The sequence below is a fragment of the Ursus arctos genome, unplaced genomic scaffold (genome assembly GCF_023065955.2).
Source record: "Ursus arctos isolate Adak ecotype North America unplaced genomic scaffold, UrsArc2.0 scaffold_8, whole genome shotgun sequence".
NCBI lineage: Eukaryota > Metazoa > Chordata > Mammalia > Carnivora > Ursidae > Ursus > Ursus arctos.
The window spans coordinates 47461738-47485527 of NW_026623100.1; the positions used below are offsets into that span (position 1 = coordinate 47461738).

General features: G+C 52.5%; 2 long non-coding RNA genes across 2 annotated transcripts; one reads left to right on the forward strand and one right to left on the reverse strand.

Moving 5' to 3' along the window:
* Nucleotides 1–663: 663 nt before the first annotated feature.
* On the reverse strand, nucleotides 664–23229 carry LOC130543142 (uncharacterized). Its single transcript, XR_008958234.1, has 4 exons — nucleotides 23151–23229; nucleotides 7940–8047; nucleotides 2345–2505; nucleotides 664–1093 (listed from the first exon to the last, which is right to left on the reverse strand). It is a non-coding gene; the product is annotated as an uncharacterized LOC130543142 (long non-coding RNA).
* Nucleotides 8106–17254, forward strand: LOC113243035 (uncharacterized). Its single transcript, XR_007190804.2, has 5 exons — nucleotides 8106–9182; nucleotides 9419–10901; nucleotides 11012–11035; nucleotides 12287–12365; nucleotides 16565–17254. It is a non-coding gene; the product is annotated as an uncharacterized LOC113243035 (long non-coding RNA).
* Nucleotides 23230–23790: the final 561 nt, after the last annotated feature.

Consider the following 23790-nt stretch of genomic DNA (forward strand, 5'->3'; position numbering starts at 1 on the left):
TTCTTCCTCTCCCACTCCCCCTGCTTGTGTTCCCTCTCTCGCTGGCTGTCTCTATCTCTGTTGAATAAATAAATAAAATCTTTAAAAAAAATTCCAAAAAGTAAGGAAGGATACATGGGGAAATGTCATCGCAGCCCCACCCCAACTCCCATCTGTCATGTCACCTTCCCAGAGTCAAGCCTTGTCACCTGTCTCTTATGTGTCATTTCAGAAATTGTCAGGGCGAATGTGAGCATGTATGTGTGTTCCCTGCCTTTCTCGCTGTGTCCTTTTTACAGAAATGATTGCATATTGCATGTACTTTTCTGTCCTTGTTTGTGCCTTCTTTTCTCTTTTTCTTTTTTTTTTAAAGGATTTTATTTGTTTATTTGAAAGAGAGAGAGAGAGCAAACATGAGCTGGGAGAGAGGCAGATGATCCTAGGACCCTGGGATCATGACCTGAGCCGAAGACAGATGCTTAACCGACTGACCCACCCAGGCGTCCCTTGTTTGTTCCTTCTTAATATTACTTGGCAATTGCTCCTCTCAATACAAATCTAGTCGCCTTATTCTATTTAATGACTGCATAGTACTTTATTGTATGAATGTACCATCATTTATTTCAGTCCGCTCCTTGTTACATCGGTTGCTTTCAGTCTAGTGCAGGTAAAACAATGCTGTAATGATTACTTTAGATCCCTGTGCCTTTGTGCACATGTGCAAGTATATATGTAGGATAAATTCTTTAAAAAAAAAGTCAGACCATGTGCATTTACGATTTTCACATGGCTGTCAACATTCCCTCTCAAAACCTTTTTTTTTTTTTTTGCCAGTTTACATTTTCATCAGTGATATTTAGGACTCCTGCTTCTCCATCCCTCTCCGATACTGAAAGTATCTGAATTCTTGGGGCCGTTTTATAGTTTCAGTGCAGCAGCGGGAAGCCAGAGCAACGGCTTCACAGGACAGGTGGTTGAAGGCGGTCACAGCAGCGGGTTCTTGGACTTTCCTTGTAGAGCAGGAGAGTTCAAGCTCTGTGGTTGAAGGATCAGGTTTTTTAAAATTCCAAACGTCATATTCCAGTGTTTTTGAGAATGCAATGAAAGCAAATTACTAGAAAAATGAAATTAAGAAAGACATTTGTAATACAAATGCCGTTTTTAATTATTGGCCCGGGCTTGGGACATTCACTTGTCATCAGATTTTGGTGTTTGCAGATGTCGAGGCCACCATGGGCATCATAATTATTTCCTTGGGTGCAGCCTCTTTGCCAGCACTGGGAGGTGGTGGCAGGCTGGGAATGGGGGTGGGGGAGACAGGCTAATGGAGAGAGGGTCTCACCGAGAAAGAGGATGGCAGAGAGAGGAGGAGGAACGAGGTGGAAGGTCACCAAGATTCTGCTGTAATAGCAACTGTTACTTCTTTGCGTCGTTACCACGTGCCAGGCACTGTGCTAAGCGATTTTCATGTATTATCTCTTGTAACTGGCACAAAACCCATAGGAGGTAGGATCCATATTATTATCCTCATCTTACAGATAAGGAAACTGAGGCTTAGGTAGGTGAAGTTCTCTGAACATTGTATCATAGGTGAAACTGCAAAGCTCTTAGCTGAAAAACATCCATGGCCCCGTTCTTCGCTGTTCCTGGTGCTATGTTGCCAAGAGGCATTCCCCAGACAGCTGTAAAGTGTGGCTCCAGTGGGGAAAAAACAAAAACCAAAAAAACAACTCTTTGTTCAGGTTGGGGGGGCGAGGGTGTCCCGAAGTTTCCCAGAGAGCAGAAGCTGGGGTCCGTAGGGATGCTGCTCAGCTGGGGCCCGAGAGACCACCAGGGGGCAGCAGAGGCTTGCACCTGCACTGGCGGGACCGCCATGTCCCCAGCTGACTGCAGGCTCCCGGCAGCTGTCCTGAGTCAAAACCTGAACCGCTAGAGGCCAAGAATAGCAAGGGGCTGTAATTCACATGGGTACTCCTTCCCAGGGTTTCGAAAGTCCCTCACGTCATCCCTATCATTTCACAATCCTGCTCACAGAGCACTTTTTCCATCTTCCTCAAACAGGTCCAATCTTGGCCTGTGAGGAGAAGGGCTTCAGGGACACACACTTCCTGCAGATGGCATGCTCGATGCCAGGCTGTGTGCTGGGATTAAGAAAAAACCCCAAAGCGTCAAAACAGGTCTTGCCCCCAAGGCAGACTGTCGTATAAATAAATAACCAGGGTACACTGTGTACAGGGCAGTCATAGGTATGCGTGTGAAACCTGGTGGCAGCACAAAGTGGGGGAAAGAGGGGTGGGATTATAACTTAGCCGTTTAGCTCAGAGGGAGCCCAAGGGAGTGCGCTGGCCTGCGGGAGTCATCTTACCTGTGAGCCGAAGCAGAGAAAGAGGCTGAAGGCTCTGGTCTAGAAGGATGTTGGGTCTCTTAGATGCTAAGAGAATGTCAAGTATTCCACCATTCATAACGTTTGTGTCTCTTAAGTCCTTCGTCAGGGTGTGGGCTGGGGTCCTTGAAGCAGGAGCTAACCTGAGCTCAGGAAGATGGTGAGAGAGGGTAGAGGAGTGTGTTTAGGAGGTTATTATGTGGTCCGTTGACAAGACCAGTGGGTTCCAAGACCCAGCAAAGCCAGTGCGGAAGAGACCCAGCCTTGCGACCAGCTCTGGCTTCCCAAAGCAGCCACGGTCCTCCATCCCCAAGAATGACAGGAAAGCTGGGACCGGCCCAGATGCCCCCTACCCTAAGCCAATGGCGCAGGCTCTCAGGCTTATCTAGGGGGATTCTAGGTCTTCTTAGAATCCCCTTCCCCCAGATCCCTTCCCCCAGAAGAATTTGAAATGGGCCTTGGCTGGGTCTTTGACAACCTGGACTCGTTCTAGGTTGATAAGCTAGCTGTGTGTGGTCACCGAAGCTCTGTACTCCCCCAAGATTGTCCCAGAAGGGAGCGGGGTTTCAAGGGGGGATGGGGGCACTGGAGGCACTGCCCCAGCTCAGTTTGGCCCCTGCAGCCCAGCAGCCCTCAGGTGTGCCCTGTCCCCCTCCATGGACACAGGTGTGCTGCCCCCCGGCCACAGGAATACCGTGTCACATGGGACACCCCTATTTGCCAATCTTTAATTTTATTCCCAGGCAACATCCTTCTTGGCAGGCTGATCCCAGATGGTGGTTTTGGGCAAGCTGTCCTCAGCACAGCCGAGGGCCAGGGAGAGGGAAGAGCCCCGGGGCCTGGGGGCTCGGCATGCAGTGGCCCCACCACAAACAAAACATTTTGTTGACCTCTCCTGCTTTTTTTTTTTTTTTTTTGAAGTTCACATGCCTTTCGCCTTCTACTTTTTAGTGTATCTTGGCAAGTTTTAACATAAAAACAATGTTTTAAACGACTAACAGTTCCATACAAAGTGAGCTGAATGGCTGGTTTATTTTTCCAGTTCTAAGATGCTGTCAGTTGCGAGAGGCACCACGGATTTAAGAATATTTAAAAAACATTTTTAGGAGGGAGAAACATAGCTGCATTAACAGACATATCAGCACGCTCCGATTTTTAGAAATGTTTATATGAAAAAAAATGCATAACTTAGACTTAAGGAAATTCTTGTTGGTAATTTTCAGCCTCAGGAAAAAAGTTCCAGAGTGCAAACTGGCTCTCGTGGCAGACGTGTGATGTTTGCCCTTGGCTTCATGTCCCCCTCATGCGGCAGTGAGGGGCACGGGTGAGCTCAAGCTTGTTCTGAGTTGGCCCCTGGGTTTTTCCAGAGAGAATTTTTTTCTGGTCCCCCAGAATGCTCAGGAGCTAGAGTTCAGTTCAATAAGGGCCACCCTCCTTGTAAATATTCACACATTTAAGAATTTTGACTTCTGAAGTTAGAAATAGTTCTAAAATATCATCTCATCAATGAGCATTTCATGAATCCCTAATATGGACTAACTCTCTATCTTTCCATTGTCCTCTCCATCCCACTAATGGATCTCACTCCCAATGGCTAATGATTTCATGGAGGTCTCCAGGACCTCCGTCACTGACACCGGTTTTCTAGAACCAGAAATTAAAGAAGTGGGAGGGGGGAGGAATGAGAATCCACGCCATTGGTGTGTCATAGTTTTCGGCCAACGCTTTGTCGCATGTCATCTCGTGTGGTTCTTTCAACAACACCGGGAGTATTATTACCATAAATATTCTCACAGGACCAGGGAAGAGCTTGAGTCTCTGACTGAGGAAGCGCCTTGCCTGGCACCAGGTGGCTAGTAAGTGGCAGAACAGGCCTTCTGCTGGACTCTCTGGTGTTGGGTTCCTAGACCTCCTTCTTCCTCACGTGGCTTCTGTGGTGTGGGAAACACCTGGGCTGCTTTTGTCTCATTTGTTTGTTCCAACAAAACCAGAATGCTTTTTTAAGCATCTTTTCCCCACACTGAGGGCCAACCCCCAAGTAACTCTCAGACATTGAAGAGAGAGAGGGAGAGAGAAGTGCTAGGGATCTCTGGGATGTATGTGGGTATATGGCAAAGGCCTATTTAAATGCATTCAGTTGGTAACTATCTGTCTAAGTCCCAACTGTGTGCCCACCATGGCACAAACAAGTCACTGAAGTGGGCTCCCTATTGCCCTCAGCCGCCTCAGTGAGTCCTGAGGACTGTCTGTCCGCTGCCCCCCACTTCCCCCGGCCAGCGAGGGCAGACCCTGGTGACCACATGTCTGTCAGAGGACCGAGTCATGCCTGAGCTCTGCCAGGGTTCAGCCTGCCCTGGAGGCACTCCTTGTCCCTTACCAGTGAGGGAGATGGGCAGGTAGGCTGTGGAGCCATCTGCTAACATGGCTGTGCGAGCTCAGTGTGGTTAAGGTGCTGGCCGAGCTCAGAGGAGGGCTCTCATGAGTCTACCAGTAGCGAAGGGGCAGAGGCTGGGGTCAGTGTTGGGGGGGGGCAGTTGTATCCCTGAGGAGGTGACATTTGAGCTGCCCTGAGAAGGATGAAAGAGATTCACCAGGTGGGTGGAGGGCATTCCTGGCAAGGGAACAGCGTGAGCAAAGCTTGAGGCTTTGGGAGTCCACAGCACAGAGAGGATGGTATGGGTATGAAAGTGTGTGTGTGTGTGTGTGTGTGTGTGTGTGTGTGTGTGTTCGCGCGTGTGTGCGTGTGTGTGTGTGTGTGTGTGAGAGAGAGAGAGAGACAGAGACAGAGACAGAGACAGAGACAGAGAGAGGGGCCAGGCTTCTATTTGTGTCCACGGGTCTTTCCTTGGCCTCTGGTGCCCAGGGACACCCCCCCCTCCGGAACTGTTGGCCCAGCCCTGAACTCCATGGGCCTCTCCCCACTCCCCTCTGGGCTCAGAGCTTCCGCGCGTCAGCCCCACAAGTGCTTCCCTGTTCCTGCAGCAGCTCCCCGCCTGGACTTTGTTCCTCCGAAGCCTGCCCTAAGCGTGGCCTCCAGAGGGACACTTGATCCCATCCCATGGCTGGCAGTGGCGCGCGGCCCTTGGAGCAGCTGCAAGGACGGCGTTGACTCCAGATGGAAAGTGTTTCGAGAATTCTGAGGTGACACCGCACCATCACGACATTGCGCGGACAGTAACTGATCTGGGAGTGGCCAGGTGAAGCCGTTCCTGACTTTGCCTCTTGTCAAGGGCTGGCTCAGAGCAAGGAGTTCAGCGTGGGGGTGGTAACCTAGAACCAAGGGGTGGCACAGGCAGGGAGAGGCCTTCTGGGTGTCCAGACCACTGCTGAGAGCAGCCTGGAGGCACACGGACGCCCTGCATCCCAGCCCTGTGACTCGAGCCCAGTGAAGGCCACGCACTCCTGCCACTGGCTGTGGGCAAGGCCCAGCTGGGCGTCTCTAGGCTCTCCTTCCCCACCCCCGGGCCCAGACCAGCTCTCCTCCCACAGGCCAGGCCTCCCCTCCCACAGGCCCGGCCGAGGGCTGCCCGTGGCGTCTTGTGGCTCAGCCCTCCAGTCCCGCTAAGCCCTGCTTAGCCAGGTGAAGAGCTGGGGCTGCCCCAGCCGCACGCTGGAGGATGAAAGGGGAGCGCCCTGCCACAGCTGACATCCGCACCCTGGGCCCAGACCCAGGACTTGTCTTCAAGGCACCATCTGTTGCCTGCCAGGGCTGAGCAGGGACAGAAGGCTGGCACTGAGGCTCAGGGGACAGAGCTGGGAGGGGAAGTCACAGGGTCCTGCACTGCAGGTTTGAAGGTACCCTGGTGAGAGACCACCTCATTGCCCCTTCTGCCACCATCACCCACTCGTGCAAAGTTTGAACCTGGGGCTGAGGAATAAAGAGCTAGAAGTGGTCAGTCCCCAACTCGGGCTGGCTTCAGCTTCCCTGACATCTAAGAGCATTCCCTTCTGGGGAAGCCAGAGGGCACAGCCAGATGGTCTCCAGCCCAGGCAGGCGTCCAGTTCCAGGCATCACAGCGGTCACCGTGGAATCATGAGACAGGAGCTGGCACTGGGCATCAGGCCACGGATGGGCTGCCTGGGGTTGGCGCCCTGGCTGGCTCTCTGCCCCTCCCTGGGAGCAGGCCATCCTCAGAGCATAGAGTGGGACAGGGCGGGAGGCTCCTCTGGATGGGAACAAACCCCCACTGGGCAGGGCCCTCGGGACAGGGGCACGTCACAGGGACTGGGGAAAGGAGGGCCCTCTGCGCCTGCCACTTTGGAAGGGGCCAGTGGGTTAGAGAGAAGATAGAAGGGGAAGGGGAAGGGGATTTGAAGATCGGGAAGAAAAGCAAGAGAGAAAAATGTGAGAGGGGAGAGGAGGAAGAAGGAGAAGAGAGGTGAAAGGAAAGGCTGGTTGGGCTCCAGGTAACAGACACCCCAAAATAACAGTGGTCAAACAAGATGGCAGTCTCTCTCACATAAGCTGTAGGTGATGGTCCAGGGCTCACGCTGGAACCCAGGCTCCTTCTCTTCCATTGTTTCCCCAAATACAAGCTGCAGTGTGGCGGAGGTGATGGGCGAGGGGCACACCACTCAATTTTGGACGTGAGTGGGAGTTGCACACATGGCTTCCTCCACCATGTCAGCGGCCAGAATGTAGTCACAGGGCTGCCACTAGCCGCAAGAGAGGCTGAGGACGTAGTCTGTTCTGAGTGTCCTGTGTGTCCAGAGCTGAAAGCTCCATGAGAAAGGGGACAATGGGTATTGGGACAGAGGGAAAAAAAGAGGAAGAGAAGCTCTCAGAGGGAGGGGGGGGGGAACAAGAAGGAAGGAAAGAGTCTTAGGAGCAACTTGCACCGATGGCCAGACCTGACCTCCCAGCACACCTGGACCCACCCCAGGGCTTTGTCATAGGCAGGCCCCGCAGGGGCTGGGAGCTCTTGCCCTTCCCTGGAGAGGGATTAACCTGCTACCTGGGCCCCGACCTGACATGGGTTGGGGGTACCTTGGCCGTGGTCTCTGGAGAGGGGTCTGCATCTAACAAAAGGAAACAAGATGGAAGTGCAGGGTTTTACTTTCCTGCTTAGCCAAGAAGAGGTTCCAGAGTGCCCTTTGGTCATGAGGAAGGATGTGATGTCATACCGAGTAATATTCTTTCAGGATGTTAAGGAAGGAACTTGACCAGTTTTTTTCAAGATACGTGAAAGTACATAAAACTGGGATCATTTCACATATCAGTCAGATCCCTCTGGGCCACAAGTAGCAGAAAACCCAACCAAATGTTCAATAAGAACATTTATTATCTCTCAAAACAAGAGGTCCCGAGAAGGGCTCTTCTGGGATTGATTAAGTTAACAGCTCCATGATGTCTGGTTCCATTTCCTGGAAATTCTCATGGCTCTTCCTTTTGGTTGTAACATGGTAGCTAGACCCAAGCATATTCTCCTAAATCTGCTTTTAAGGGAAGGAAGTATTCTCCTCACCGGGCCATCCTATCTGTGCGGGAAACCTTTTCCAGAACCTCTTCATCAGAATTGTTTGGAATCAGAGCCCTTTCTTGGCTAGACTAGGCTACATCTCTATCCTTCAACCTACCATTGGCAAGGGTGAGGAGGGTCACCCCTTTCCATGGGATGGTTGGTTTTGGCCAATCACGAGTCCTCAACTGGGGCCCACATTCGCTGAGCACGTTGCAGCTGGATCCTGAACAAAGACAAATTCTGTTATCAGAGAAATAGGGAGCCATGGCTGCTGGTTAGGCTCAGGGCAGGGTCAATAATCAACTAGAGCTCTTTTCTCGTAGACGGTCATTACCGGTCAAATGGGATATGTGTCCTCTCGGCCTTGGATGATGGGAAGGAAGGAAGCCATAACTTGGGACATCTTTAGTGACCCAGTCATCTTCTCATTGCTTCCTGCGGGGTCTTTAAGTATGTCTAAAAATACTTTTACAGTCCTCCCTTCAAAGGGTGGCAGGTAATTCCGTCCCTTTGATACGGTCTTGATCTAGTCATTCATTTTTCATGAACAGAGAATGGCAGAAGCGATGGTGTGTGGATTTTGAACGGCATTATAAAAGGCAGCGTAGCTTTTGCCTTGCTCCCTCTCAGATCGCTTGTTCTGGGGAAGGCAGCCACCGTGCCGCGAGGATGCTCCCACAGCCCTATGGCGAAGTCCCTGTGGGAAGGAGCTGAGACCTTCTGCCAACAGCTGTGTGAGGAAGTCATTTTGGACGTGGATCTTCCGGCCCCACTCAAGTCTTCATATGACTGAAGTCCCTGTCGACATCCTGACTGCAACCTGAGGAACCCCGCCCCCCAAGCCAGAACCCCCCAGCTAATCCACTTTCAAACTCCTGACTCACAGAAGCTGTAAGATCATAAATGTTGATTGTCTGAAGCCACCAAGTTTTGGGATGCTCTGTTATGCAGCCAGGGCTGGGACTAGGGTGATGTCAGTGAGGAGCCCAGTGCACAAACTTCAAGGCCCAACCCTGAGAGCGAGCTCCTCCTTAAGTTTTGTGCCCTCGGTTCTTCTCTCACTTCCCACTCGTCCCGGCCCTGTGTCTAGCGCTCCATAACCTTCCATGCCTCTTCCCATTTCCCAACATTCTCGAGCTTGCTCTTGGGGACCCTGGGGGTTCTGAAGAAGCTGGCTCCATCTCTGGTTCCAAGGGTGGAGTGTGTGACTAAGCCCGTCAGCACATTCCAGTACCCTTAGGTCTCAGTGACTAGATCAGCTGTGGCCTGTGACCCAGTCCTGTCCAATCAGAGGAGGGATCAAGCGTTTTGCGAGGGATGCCGGGACAGATATGATTCCACTCTTGTTACTGAACAAGGTAAGTGTAACTGTGCCGGAGGGCCTCTGGCAGCCTTTTTGGGACCTCTGAGGAGAGCCAGTTTGGGGATAAAGCTCCCAGCGGGATCCAAAGGGACTGGGTCCCGGGTGACATTGTTCCGCTGCGAGCTTAGTGCTTATCTGAAGCCCGCCTCATCTCTGGATTTTTCAGCCCAGTGAGCTAATAATTTCCGTTTACAGAATTGAAACCAGTTTGAGTCTGGTTTTCTGTTACAGGCAAAGGAAAGCACAAGTGTGATGTTAACCACACAGAGGAGACCCCGCATCAGTTACTTGTACAGGGGCTGCCAAGGACCCAGCTGTTTTGCACGGTGCCGAGCGAGTATCCAGATGTCCCGTGAAAGTGTTCTTGTGTCAGCCAGATGTTGAGTATCTTGTAGATGGAAGGGTAACATGATTTAATGCTTAAAAGCAAACTTCCTTCCCTCCCCCTCCTCCACCCCTCGGTCTGGTGCCTGCCCACTCAGAGTCCCTTCCAGGTGGCCATGTCCCACCCACGTCCTCAGGCAGGTGTCCCATTTTGTATCCTGTGATACACCCGCCTGACCCCCTTGTCCCTTTCTTCTGCAGCTATTTGGGCTGGGGATTGGTGTCTAGCCCAGAGAGCTGGTCTAGAGGCTGGACACCCACCCACGGGTGGCCTAGCACGAAGGGATGAGCTGGGGCAATTGGTCTTTCTTTGTCTCTCGGAACTAAGACGTTCTGAAGAAGGAAGGAGTTATAGGCAGAGCCTCAAAGCAGAGACGGGGCGGGGGGTGAATGAAAAGCAAGCGGAAGTTATGCGGGAGCAGAAGAGAGGAAAGAGCTACCCCAGGGTCGGGGGCAAGAGCAAGCTGGCTGGTAGTGAGAAGAGTGCAGGACGGATCCACAGAGAGCACAGACGCCCCGGGCGAGGGAGAGCGCCGCTGAGAAGGAGGCAGAGAGCAATTCGTCAGGATAGGCTGGCTCGGCCGTGGAAACGAATAGTCCCAGATGCCAGCGGCTGACCCAGCAAGAGTTTAATCTTGACCGCACACTACCGGTCCATCGTGGGTCCGCAAGGACGGCGCCACGCGCTCCGGGCCCAGGAGAACTCAGACCTACAGAAGCTTCACCTTGGCTGGTGCTTCCGCTGTCGCAGAGGCAGGGGAAGGAAATCCAGCCAACGGCTCATCAGCTGTTAAGGCTTCTGCCCAGTGGTGACACATGACTCTTCTGCTTACAATTTGTGACCGTGCTTAATTTTAAAGGTGGAAGAGTCATGCCATGCTCCCGTGTGCATGAAAAGACGAGAAACAGGAGTGTTCGTGGCCAGGCTTAGTGATGTCCAGAGAAAGGGCAGCTGGAGAGCCCCTTCCAACTCCGGAGGTGCGGGTCTCACGAGGCCCTGCCGTACTGTGGTTCTGGTTTCTACTCACACAAGAGCCTCACCGCCCTTATTGCCCCATGCCTGCCTTGCAATGCCCACCGCCCTCCACACACACACTTGCTTATTTCTTGTAACTTAAGACCTCACTCCAGGGACTTCGAATTTCCTTTGAATGCTCCTTTCTCAACTGCGGACTCTGTCTCTCCAAAGCCTAAAGGCGGCACGAGCCACCTTTGTGTCTCTGTGTTATAACAAGGTGGGGATCTCCAGGCCTGCTGCCTTGGGAACGTCAGAGAAGACTGCTGGAAACTCTATTTGCACACACCAAGACTTTGCAGGTTTCCCTGGCAGGTAATAATACATATCCATAAAGTTTTCTAGTGCTTACTGTTAGCTAAGCACTGCGCTAAGAACTTCATCTGAATTCCTTCATTTAAAATACTTTCAACCTCACTTTGCAGGTGAAGAAGCTATGGCGTAGAGAGGTGAGCAACTCCCTTGAGGTCTGATTTTTGTATGTGCTCGTCACATTATAGGACAAACCCGAGAGAGTTGGTGAGGAGGGCTTCGGGGCTGATAAGCCAGCCCTGGGGGCTGAGATTGATCTTTGGGGAGGGAAGGAGAAGGGTAGCCCCAGGTGGGTAGAGAGCTTACCTCCAAGGGGGAGACAATCTGGGATCTGGGAGAAGCACACTTAATGGGGCAGGGTGTGGTATCCTTCAGATGCCCTTGGGCCCAGACTCAAGTCCTTCTTGGAGAAGATTAAGAAACTAATACATACATACATACATACATACATACATACATACATACATAAAAAGCTGTTTTTTGAGCATATATAGTGATCAGATTGTGGTCCTTAAACATCTTTCCTCACTCAAAGGAACCAAGGCTTCTTGGAGAATTAATTGGCTGTTTCCAGGTCTGGAGCAGGAAATATACAAGAGAAGCCCAGAATGTCTTGTACCAGAAGCCAAGAAAGCTATCAAACACTATTGGGGTTGTGTCAAAAGGACACAGGTGCCAACTTGGAGGAAAACCTACTAGACAGAAGGGGATCATTTGTGCACCAAAATCAAAACTAAACAAACAAAAACCTTGTAATGAATTGCAACATATCAAATAGTTTAAAAATCTATAAATTCAAAATGATAATTTTGAAAAAAGACATCTGGAGGATGCTTATAGGAAACTAACTCGCTATTCTGAGAACTGGTAAATAAAGGGAAAGAAGTTGTTTAAAAGCTAACTTTGGGGCCTCCCAATAATAAAGTGAATTTGAGGCCTCATTGGAAGGCTTCTCATGTACTCCCAAGACTCTCCCTCTGAGTTTCTCCAGGCCTGAATTTCTACCATTAGAGATTCATTTCTTTGGGTTAAGAGATGTCTTCAATCAAAACCAAAGTACCCTTGGGAAATGTTAGGTAACTACTTCCCTCACAGACTGTGATAGAGGAAAAGTGGAAAGTCCTATGATTCCCGGGTCTGGACAGATAGGGGTACAGCTAGAGGGAAGGAGCTAGCAGGGTCAAAGAACTTGGCACCATCACCTAGGGCAAGAATTGTTCAACTTGAACGTGCCTGAGAACACCCTGAGCTGGCTCTCCAAAGTTTAGCTCCATGGTAGCCCCATCAGATGGCATCTGTTCCAGCAGGTGGAAAGAATGGCAGAAATGTATATTTTATTATATGTCCCCGGTGATATGGACACAAGTGGTTCTGTCCCCATTTTCCAGGAGACACCGGGCCAGGGCTCCTGGATCTTTCCTAGTGGCCTGTGTGACTTTCTGCTCCAGCAGTGCTGGACTGTCACAGGTGAGTGCTCCCAGCTTCTGCAAACTCTCGCAGGCCCCTCTCCCTGAGACCTCTTTACCACTGCCTGGCTCTTCCCTGCATGGGGAAGCTGGCACCGTGGAGAAGGGACCCAGACACATGGGTCCCAGTGTGAGCTCTGAGCTGCTTACTGCCCCCTCTCCCGCGTCTCCCTGAGCTGCCCTGACATGCCCAGCATCTCATGTGACAGCCCACTGACTCCTGGCCCCTGGCGCTTGACACCGCTTCTTGGGCTCTCCTGGGCCTGGGACCATGCATCTCAACGGAGGGATTCCTCTCTCCTCCCTGGTCCCTCATGGGACCCTTGTCCCTGGGCAGGAGTTTCTTTACAGCCCGGCCGATCAGCTCTGTGTCTCAACAGGATTTAGGGTTGATCTGTCCTCGTTCTGGCATCTGCTAACCACCTCTCACTGTCCTCTTTGCCACCAGATCACCTCACCAGCCCCTTCCTCTGCCTTGGACCTCTCCCAATCCCTCCCTCCTGCTCCATGGCCCTCCCCTGCTGAAAGGAGCACCTGTATTCCAGGCCTGAGCCCATCCTTCTACTAATGCCCCTCAGCCCACCTCTTCTCCAGGGACTGAGCATCCAATTTGGGGTTGACCTTCCCAGTGCCATCCCCACATGCTCGGCCCTTGACTAATGACCCCGGGGTTCAGAGCTTTAAGCTCTCCTTTTCGGACACCTGGCTTTTGCCTGACCCTAGGGCAGGCCTGGGCACCAGCCCCGGCCCTCCCTGGTCAGCCTTGTCCCCCTGCCATCCATGCCTGAGTTATGACACCTTTCCACTGAGCAGCTCTGATTCGAGAAGGCAAACACGTGGCGCCCACAGGCACGTGCACACGCTAGCGCCCGCACACACGCACCCCTCCTCGTCCTGACACCTCACCCGCTGCCGTGAAAATCTGGCTGGCCGTGTTTATTTTCCTTCCTCTAATTTCCCCTTTAGAACAAACACCAGTCCTGTAACACCGACCACCCCCCCTTCGCAGATCTGTAGCCTCCCCACCCGAGCCCTGTCCTCCCTCGCAGCTGTGAATGAGAACAGAGTGAGTCTTTTAGCAGGAGGCAGGGGCCTGAATGAATTGATCACAGCCTCCGAGTCAGCAGGAGAGGGGGTGCGAGCCCGTGCGTTTGCTCCTTAGAAACTGCACATCCGAAGCTCATGTATTTCCATGTGCCTCAGAGCAAACGCCTCCCCACCTCACCCTCCTCCTTTCGAATTTTATTTTAATTCATTTTTGGTCCCATGTATTTTGTTTTCTGTTTTCTACAAGGGAGCCTGAATCAGGGCCTCAGAAAAACAAGGCTGAGCTGCCAGCTGGAAATGTTTGCTCTGGGGGCGAGTTCGGAGGCTGGCGTCAGGCGGGGCAAGATCCGTGCCAGTGGAATGTGATTTGGGGGGGAAGCTGCAGGTCACTCAATCGCTGGCAGCCCGCCCAGGAGCAACTGGATGCTTTCTGGGCTCTGTGTGTGTGTGTGTGTGTGTGTGTGTGTGTGTGTGTGTGTGTGTAGACTTTTTCCCTCATGCAAACAGAGCCCTGGAGATGTGGAGACAGAAGCATTAGGAAGAAACTAGACAGGGGGTTGGAAAATCAGGGAACTGGGGAGATTAGGTGGGTGGGGGTGGGAGGCTGGTGCCAGGATCTGCACAGCCACTTTATCTAGCACCTATTGTGTTCCCAGCCCGGAGCTGGGGGCCCTCGGGAGCAAGGGGAGATACAGACCACCCCGGCTCCCAGTGACTCAGAGGCTCCTGGTGGGGAAACAAGTCTCCCAGTACAGAACACAGCCAGGCCAGCCTGGAAGTTCCCCAGAGCAGGCTGCATGATTGACTGAAGGTGTGCAGGGAAGGCTTCCCGGAGGAGGCGTGGTAGGGTCCCAGCCCTGAAGCACGAAGCATTGCTTTGAAAGGAAAGGAGAGGCATTCAAGATACTGGTCTGGCTACCATGAGCCAAGTCCTTTACATTGACAGTCCCTTTCAGTCCTCCCAGCAACCCTACGAGGGTCACTGATCTTTCCATCTGACTTTGCAAGCAAGGAAACTGAGACCCAGAGGTGAGTGAACTTTGTCAAGCTCCCAGCTTGTAAGTGGTAAGCCAGCATTCAACTAGGGGCTGTCCCACACTAAAGTCCCACTTCTCCCCATCACACCGAGGGTCCTTTTCCATTTAGCCAAGTTCCCCAGGTAAGGGCCTATCTTTGGTTTTTTGTTTTTTGTTTTTTTCATCTATCATCTATCTATCTATCTATCTATCTATCTATCTATCTATCTATCATCTATCTATCTATCTATCTATCTATCTATCTATCCATCCATCCATCTATCTATCCATCCATCCATCCCTGGAAAGAAAATTATTAAATTCAAAGTGAGGATCTAAGACACCAACGTAGATTTCCCAGAGGCGGTGTGACAGGTACTTGGAGATCTCAGATGACCCTTCCTGGCTTTACCATTCCCAGGAGGTGGCGACTGGGCCCCTTGGCAGTCCTGCCAGATTCCATCCTAATCCAGGCCTTTCCTGCAGCCTGATTCACCTCACCTTACGTCCCCTCCTACACTCCCCAGCATACTCTCTTCACATGCCAAGTTCTTTTCCACCCCAGGTGTTCATTCTGGGACTGCCCACTTTGGGGGTCCTCAGAAGCTATGTATGCTACTCTGAACAGTGCATGAAACTCAGGTGAGCCAGACAGAACGGATTTCTCCAGGGTAACCAGCATGACCCTAGAGAGTTGGGAGTCAGGAGACTAAGGGCTGCCATGACCCCCGAGAGATATCCAGCAAGTCCTTCCCCTGCTCAGGTCTCCGTTTTCTCAGTTCTACAAGGAGGAGTGGCCTGGATGGCCTCTGAGCTGCCACCAACCGTAGGAGAGAATCTAAGAATGCAGAGTTGATATGCAGGTGTGGGGTGGGAGGTGAGAGGAGCTTGTCTAAGATGGCCAGCCCACCATAGAGAGATTCCCTGGCAAAGGAAGCAGGGTCCATCACTGGCTCAGGAGGGAAGAAGGAAATAAGCCTGGCTCGGCAGGACAGAAAACAGAGTGAGGGAGGTGGAGTCATGCTCAGGATGGTTAGACCCAAGCTTATTGGGTAGGGATCAGAATCTATCTGATTAGGATGACTCCAATGGCCACTTGGGGATTTACTGGCCTGAGGTCAAATAGTTGGTTAGTCTCCTCCATTGATTCTTTTTGACCTAACTGACCACTAGTATTAGTAAACACTGGCTTGGGGTCACGTAGGCTTGCCAGATCACCTACGTTGGTTCAACTGACTCATTAATTCCACAAGACAACTGATTTTACCAGTTGTTTCCAGGAAACAGATAATTGACTGAATTCACCAAACCCAATAATTGTTCTGGCTTTTCAGAGACAGTCTTTACTTAGATCCTATATCTTTGGTCCTCAGACATATTTAGGCTACCCGCCACTTAGCAACAACAGCCAGACCCCTGAGAAGGCTGGGGGTGGGGGGGTGGGAATCCTATGAACGATAAACTTTGGGACTCGGTCTCTCCAACAGCAAAATGGGAAGGTTAGGTCAGGAGTGGCAAACATGGCAGGAAAGGAGTACTACCGCTCTTCCTATTTCATCCATGGCAGACATTGCTAATCAATTACAGCACTCATTCCCATGGGACCCAGATGCAGCCTCAGACTCCTTTTCCACACAGGGCTTCGGGCACCCCTACCAATCAATTAGATTTGGCATGCATGATAAAAAGCATTTGTCCTCGGGCACTCGATGATCTCCAAGCCTCCCTCCAGCTGCGCTGATCTAGGATTGCAACTGATTAGGTATCTGAGGGCTCAGCCTGGAGACCACCAGATCGACAGCTGTCCCTGGGGCTTCCCAGGTCTGTGGAGCTGCCCTTGAGCTGGGCCATGGCTGAGCTGGTGCCTTATTAATTTTCCTCACTGCTAATAAATGTGCATTGCGTCAGCTCCGCTCTGCCCCCTCATGTTCTCCGGCTGCCGCCAGCAGCGGGGACTTTTTCAGAGAGCTGTAAAAATAGTTTTTTTAAGGAGCCTGCACAGAAGAAGCAGCCAAGCCTTTTTTGTTTCCTTTTTTTTTCTGAGGGAATGGGGGAGATGGGTAGGGAATACTTCACAATGAAGGAATGTGCTCCTTGGGGAATTTAAAGTTGTTTTCCTTTTTTTTTTTTTTTAAAGGAGTTATCACACTCTGGTTTCACATCCAGCCACAGAGCATGTCTGCAAGGATTGGTAACCGCTCCCAGGAGATCACCGGCTTAAGCCGGGTCTTGTTAGACTGTTGACATCTCGGTGCTGATGAGCGGAGCCCTAATGAGCCACTTGCTCACTCCCCGCCTGGCCCCACCGGCCAATCCAGCTTCGGTGTTCCCGGGGGCTGGAGGGCTCCACGAGACAGCTTTCCTTGCCTGCAGGGGAGGCTAGGCATGCAGGAGAGCTTTTTTCTGGCAAGTGGATGTTTTACTTGTCCCCACTGGTGCTCTGGTTTGGAAGAGACTTATGCCCAATGCTAGGATGCTAGGGATGGGAGGTTCCTCCCATCCTCCTCACTCTTCCCATTTCATAGATGAAGAGACTGAGGCAGTGGGTAGGAAGGCAGGGGAGGGAAGGGTGCTCCTAGCGGATCCCGGGGAGAAAACGCATCTCTTGGCTCCCAGACCAGCGAGTCAAAGCTGCAGAACTCTGATGTGTCCAGTCCAGAGCTTCTTGAACCTGACGAATGTATGCCATTGTCTGGACAGACAACACATTGTCACTGAGCCCTAGGACACAGTTGTACTCCTATGCTTTACACTTTTAAATTCTGACAAAATTATCAGCCAAAACAAATCAATAAGTTAATAAACAAAATGACAAAGGTGGTAAAAATTAATGACATTAAGTTAGTACGATGGATAATGTTGTTTTGCTGAAATAGAAGCCACAGAAGAGGAGCAGAAGGAGAAACAACAGAAGACTCTGGGCCTCCCCCGTCAGAGGCTGTTAGAATGAAGGAATCTGGGGAACAGTATGAAGTCAGGCTGAGGGAGGAGGACAGGAGAGGGCAGGGCCAAGTCAGAGGCTGCTCAGAGGAAGCTGGGAGCCTGGACACCTAACTCCTTCAGGGCAGCCCTCCCGTCCTCTGGCTAACAGCGTTTCTTCCTTGGGCAGGTCTCCTTGAGGCTCAGATAATCCCCTTGCTTTATTGCAAATTCTACAAAGTCCAGGCAGTACCATGGGACCATCTCCCTTCTCCTCTGCCATCTTGCCTACCAATGGGAAGAACTCTGGGTGGGCTTTGCAGGGGAGCAGCTCCTGCTCCTTCCTGCTCCTTCCTGTCTCCTTTGGGTGAGAACACAGACCATGAACATGTTGTGTAAGTAAACCATATAGTGTGTTAGCAGCAGGAAAGGGCCAGCAGCTCAGTTGTGAAGGGGTGGTGAGGGGAGGCCTCAGCGAGGAAGTGACATGACAGCAAAGCCTTGGAGGAGGCGAGGGAGCAAGCCATGGGTGTTTGTCAGGGAGGCGGTCTGCCGGGCCAAGTCCCACTATTCTCCAGCATGGTTTAAGTGTCCCTTCCTCCAGGCAGTCTCCCAGAGCTGTTCTGTCATGCTCAGAACTCCCACAGCTTTTCCTGGGCTTGTAGCACTTTGCACCATGTCTTGCCGCTCTTGTCAGACTTGAGTTACCTTTCTCCTGGACCAGGAGCCCCTTGAGGTGGACATCACGCCTCCCCCTCCACAATGTCCGTCCCCTGAGGGCAGGGGTGTTTGCTCTCCTCATTGCTGTATCCCCAGCCTCAGCTGGTCGTCTACAAAGGCATACTGATTTGTCAGAGGCGGACTGAGGCCAGGATGGGCATGGTCTGTCATTAGCACTTGAGCTCCTGATGTGGACACTTCTTCTCTTTGCCCCGGTCCCATCATGAGACCTGAACGGGCCCAAGATTTGTCAAATGAGTGGATGACTGTTGATTAAAACCCATTTTCCTCCACTCGTTTATCAGTCCAGAGGCCAAAAGTCAGAGAAAAGAAATGGCATCTGGCAGGACCACCGGTTTCCGGTCGTCAGAGCAGCCATTCCTGTGACATGACCAGCTCTGTCCCTGGATCCACTGGTTCTCCTGTCAAAGCAGCTGGTGGAGCAATAGTTGAGCAAGCTGACATCCAGACTGTGCAGCGGGCCTTTGTTCATTCAGTAAGTACTTTCTGAGTGCCTACTGTGTACCAGGGATTGTTCTAGATGCTGGGATACAGCAGTGGACAGGGCAGGCAAAAATCCCTGCCCTCATAGTAAGTGCTTGAAAAATTAAAGCAGGGAAGAGGGAGAAAAGGGAGGGTGCTCGGGGACAGCCTCACTAAGGTGACATAGAAACACCGGAGGGGGTGAGGGAATGAGCCACGAGGATACCTGGGGGAAGAGCACCGCAAAGGCAAGAGCCAGGGCAAAGATCACTTGGATAGAGGAAGGTAGAAGGAAGATGAGAAAGTGAGTCCAGAAGAGCTTCCTGCCTGGATATCTCATCCCTGTCCTCTGGATCAGTGTCCTGCTGATTAATGGTGGCAGTGTGGACCCTGTGACTGGGAGCTAGGGAGGGGCTTTGGGGCTATCAGGCTGACTGTATCCTACTTTTTTTTTTTTTTTAAGATTTTATTTATTTATTTGGCAGAGATAGAGACAGCGAGAGAGGGAACACAAGCAGGGGGAGTGGGAGAGGAAGAAGCAGGCTCATAGCGGAGGAGCCTGATGTGGGGCTCGATCCCATAACGCCGGGATCACGCCCTGAGCCGAAGGCAGACGCTTAACCGCTGTGCCACCCAGGCGCCCCTGTATCCTACTTTCTGCTCACTCCCCTGGGTGGTCCTATCTAGGGCAGCTGCGAGGACTACTCTGGGTGCGTTAGTCATGTGCACCCCATTTCCTTCTGCCAATCCAGTTTCCACTCTTCCCCCCTTTCTCGAATGGGTGACAGACACACCCACTTTGGAACAGTCGGGACAGCCAGCAATGAGGACTCCAGATTCAGGAATATAGAATTTCATGTAGCAAGTGTCCAAGGTTCTATCCCATCCGGCTAAGAAGATGGCAATCATTGGCCGTCACCCTGCCAAGAGGCCATATCCTCAGCCATGAGTGTTGCATGTGCACCAAGGAATTGCTGGGCAGGTTCCACTCGGCAATGCTGGGAGAGCACCAGAGCTTGGACGCCAGGATCTGAGATCCATATGCCTGAGACCCTCGAATGGCAGAAGTGGGGTCCTGCCATCTGATTCTGACGTGGAAGGAGCTGGAGGTACCCTGGGCCAGTCCAAGGGAGGCCAGGGGCTTCAGCTGAGAGGTGGACAGCAAGAAGCTCACCCAGGCTGGCAGCACAGGCAGGGACAGCCAGGATGCTAAAGAGGCCAGCACTATATGGAGCCCAGCTACTCAACCCCCAGATGCTGGTCCCTGAGGTCTCAGGAGGTAGCAAAGCACAATGATTCAAAATTGGGAGTTTTGGTCAGTTGCCCTGGGTTCAAAGCCCACTTCTGTTATTTCCTTTCTGTTGGCAAGTTTGTTCCTCCAAGAATAGTTTCCTTATCTGTAGAATGAGTTTGCTTCTTTGGGTCATTATCAGGATTTAGAGAAACAGAGTCTATAATCGATCAGTCCCTGCGTGGAAGTAGATTGCTGCCTGGCTATCTAGTATTTGTTCCCAGGGGCCTAAGCCCCGAACTCTTTTTTTTTTTTTTTTAATTTTTTTTTTAAAGCTTTTATTTATTTATTCGACAGAGAGAGAGACAGCCAGCGAGAGAGAGAACACAAGCAGGAGGAGTGGGAGAGGAAGAAGCAGGCTCCCAACAGAGGAGCCTGACGTGGGGCTCGATCCCAGAACGCCGGGATCGCGCCCTGAGCCGAAGGCAGATGCTTAACCGCTGTGCCACCCAGGCGCCCCTAAGCCCCGAACTCTTGCCTTCCTTTCCCTTTCTAGCTTCGTTCTTGTTCCTTGGACCAGCCATCCAGGGGACATAGAGCCTCCCAACGGCACCATCATGCCAGCCCAGGGTAACATCCCACAGTTGATTGAGTGGGGGATGTTTTGAACATAGGGCATAGGTGTTCTTGGGGTGTCTGTGTTGTACCGTCACAAGCAGGGGGTGAGACCACCTTGAGCCTCAAGAGCCTTTTTATCCTGGCAACTCTGTGAATTCACAAAATCCATATTACTGTCATCGCAGGGTGACATCGAAGGTGCCCGCTTCAAAATGAGCAAGTTCCTTGTAGGGTTGTAGGGACATGTGCAGTACAGGCAGCATCATACCACCAGGGGGCACTGTCTGGCTAGTGTCTCTCTCCCTCCCTCTCTCTCTCCCCCATTTCCCAAGGAGGATGAGGGAAGGCAGAATCAGGAGCCCTGGGATGCAGGTTTGCCCTTAGGCTGGGGGTCTATGGGCAGCTAGCCTGGACCTTGAAGATCTGCCACCTGGTGAGCTGGGAATGGTATTAACAGGGACCCTTCACATCACTTGGGCCCTTTACAGTTTGCCTCCTGTCCTTGTATATGCATTCCATCGTATGACTAAGGGGATAACGCCCAGATAATGAAGTAAGTCTCAGAGAGCTGAAGGGGCTGCTCGAGGCCACACAGCAGGTAAGTGGCAAAGCAGAGAGCCCTCCTAGGCTTGCATGAGGCCAGCCTCCCGGGCCCCAGCATCTGACAGGGGGAAGGCAGCATGGCAAGGCGACAGGAGGGTGTCCTGGGAGACTGGAGCCAGCTCTGAGTCTTGCTGTACCTCCACCCAGCACAGCTGACCATTCCTGCCCATTCCCCTCCCCTCTCTCCACATCGAAGGATTTCAGTGACCTTTTCTAGTCCCAGGGGAGTTGGTGGGGGGCTCAGGCAGCATAAGTGGAGCCCTCGATACTCAGCCAACATATGTGCTTTTCCTGGAGCACAGCCTGGCCTCTTAAGGGATGATTTCCAGTCCTGCCAGAGACTTCCACACTAGCCACCCCAACTAGCCATAGACACGCCAGCCTGCAACTGTACCCCAAGTCTGGGGGCAGATGCTGGGATGCAAGGAGCCAAGGCAGTGTGCTAACAGGGGATGCCTGAGGCCACCACTCACCCTCCGTCATCACTAGGCTCTACGTCATCACATGCAGCCTCATGTAATCCCGTGACAGCCCTATGAGGGACAATATCATGATCTCCATTTTACAGGTGAGGACTCTGAGGTTCAGAGAGTACCTCTGCAGCTCTGGAGGGGGGCGGGGCTGGCTTTGCTCCCATGTCTGCCGCTGACTAGATGCACAAGGAGAAGGCAAGCGCCGCTCTTAGCCTCCGCGTTCTGGAGGATGTAAGCGACGTGAGAGCTGGCTGTCCTCCAGCAAAGGCCTCCTGAGCACCAACTCTTGGAGACAGGGAGGAAGGAGGCTGTGGGCTTCCAGGAGCTCACAAACCTGGGGGTCAGCCAGGGCCTCAGTGGAGGATACACGGCAGCCAGCCTCGTGAGCGAGCATGTGCAGAGGCCAGCAAGAGCAACAGGGGCCTCTGGTGGTCGGCCAAGGTTTATAGGAGGAGGGGAGACTGGAGCCAGTCCCAAAAGGTGAGGGAGAGCGTGCTCTGCAGAGGGGAGACGTGGGAGACCTGTGAGCAAAAGCCAAGCCATTAGGGTCCCAAGGCTGGCTGGGGAAGCAGCAGGTGAATGAGGGCTCCTCTCTGGGGCACACCCTTGGTCTTACTAGGGAGAGAAGGTGCGGGAAGATGCTGGGTGTCCATGCAAGGGCATGACTCAGGGAGCACATGCATTCTGATGATGCCTCTCGATGGAAAAAACAGAGGTTTGGGATTTACTATAGTCAGAAAACTGCATGCCTCCGTGAGTGTGAATGTGTACACGTGCGTGTATCTTTGAAGCCCTGTGTCAAAGTCGATTTATATCCCGGATCTCTTTTTACTTTCCCAGAAATATCATCCTCAAGGACAGAGGAGAACCCCAGTGGGATGAAATGTCTGGCCCGCAGTCATGGGGCTCAATAGTTGAAAAGCCAAGGTCTATCATGGGCTCCTAGCCCCAGCTCTATGCTCCTGCCTCAACCTTCCGCCTGCACTGCCATCCTATCTCCCAGGACCCTGCATGCCGCAGGCCACCATGCCACCTGCCTCCTCCTGCATTTTCCCAGGAGAACCCCCACCACGTCTGGTGGGTCTGGGGGCGGGAGTGAAGGACTGAAACAGAAAGATGAGGATCCCAGGGGCTGCAGAGGCCAGAGCCCAAGACCAGGGTTAAGGGTCCATCTTCTTCTCCCAAACTGCTTAAAGTGCCTGCCACGGTCTGTAGGAGGAACTGCCTCAGAGAAAGGACTAGGGAGGGGTGAAGCCCTGTGCTGGTCCTCTGGGGCAGACTTGGGGAAATGGGCCTTGGGCAAGGGCTCCCTAGTTTGACCTCTTCTTTCCAGAATCTCCAGTGGGATGGCACTGCGGACCAAAGATCGGGGGAGTCGACCTCTACTCCCTGCCGGTAGCAGTGGGCACGTGCCAAGCTCTCCCTTAGTGCCAGGCCTGCTCTGAGTGCTGGTGCACATGCTCTCACTCTCCACAGCCACCTCAGGGGAAGGGATGATCTTTGCCTCCCTTTTACAGATGAGGAAAGGGAGGCACAGAGAGGTCCGGTGACTTGCCCGAGATCGCTCAGTGTGTAAGTGGCAGAACCGGGGTTGAACCCAGGAAAGCTGCTTCCAGGAGCTACTCTGTCCCTGTTATTAATAACAATCATAAGCAAAGCCACCATTCGACCAGTACCTCCTGTGTTGCCTGGGCCTCGGTTCCTCACAGCAAGTCTGGGTCTCGGGCTCCGGCGGTGCTGCACACTTCTCAGCTCCTAGATGAGTAAACCCGGGCTTAGCAGGCAGTCTGGGGTGAGGGGCCTTCCAAATCTCACAAGTGCCAGGCCTACCTAAATCCGAAGTGTCCACTCTCCCCAACCTCTTTGACTTGCTGTGTGACAGTGAGAAAGCACATTCCTTTTCCGAGCCTCAGTTTCCCTATAGCCTAGGCCTTCTACTCATGGCCTCCCTGCTCCAGCAAGGGACAGAGTGGGTGGGGTTGTGGTGCTGTGGAAATGAGGGTCTGGGCAACTCGGAGCCTTTCCTTCCCCCACCGGGCCCCCTCCCCTTCCCCCTCGCAGAAGTCGCCGCCCCGTTTTTTGTTTTTTGTTGGTTGTTTGTCCCCCTCCCCCCCCCATTGGTGAGTTGGGACGGGGAGGTGCTGGGTGCAGAAGGTCGCTTCTGCGTCGCTCAGAGGTCAGCTAGGCTATGTAGAGAAGGCCCAGCTCAGATCTGGGGAAGGGACGAAGGGCCCAGAAGCCACGTGCTCCGGAGTTCTGCAGGGAGCGGACCGTTCTCTGGGGAAAAGAGAAGCGCCCCAGACTTGAGGAGGGGGC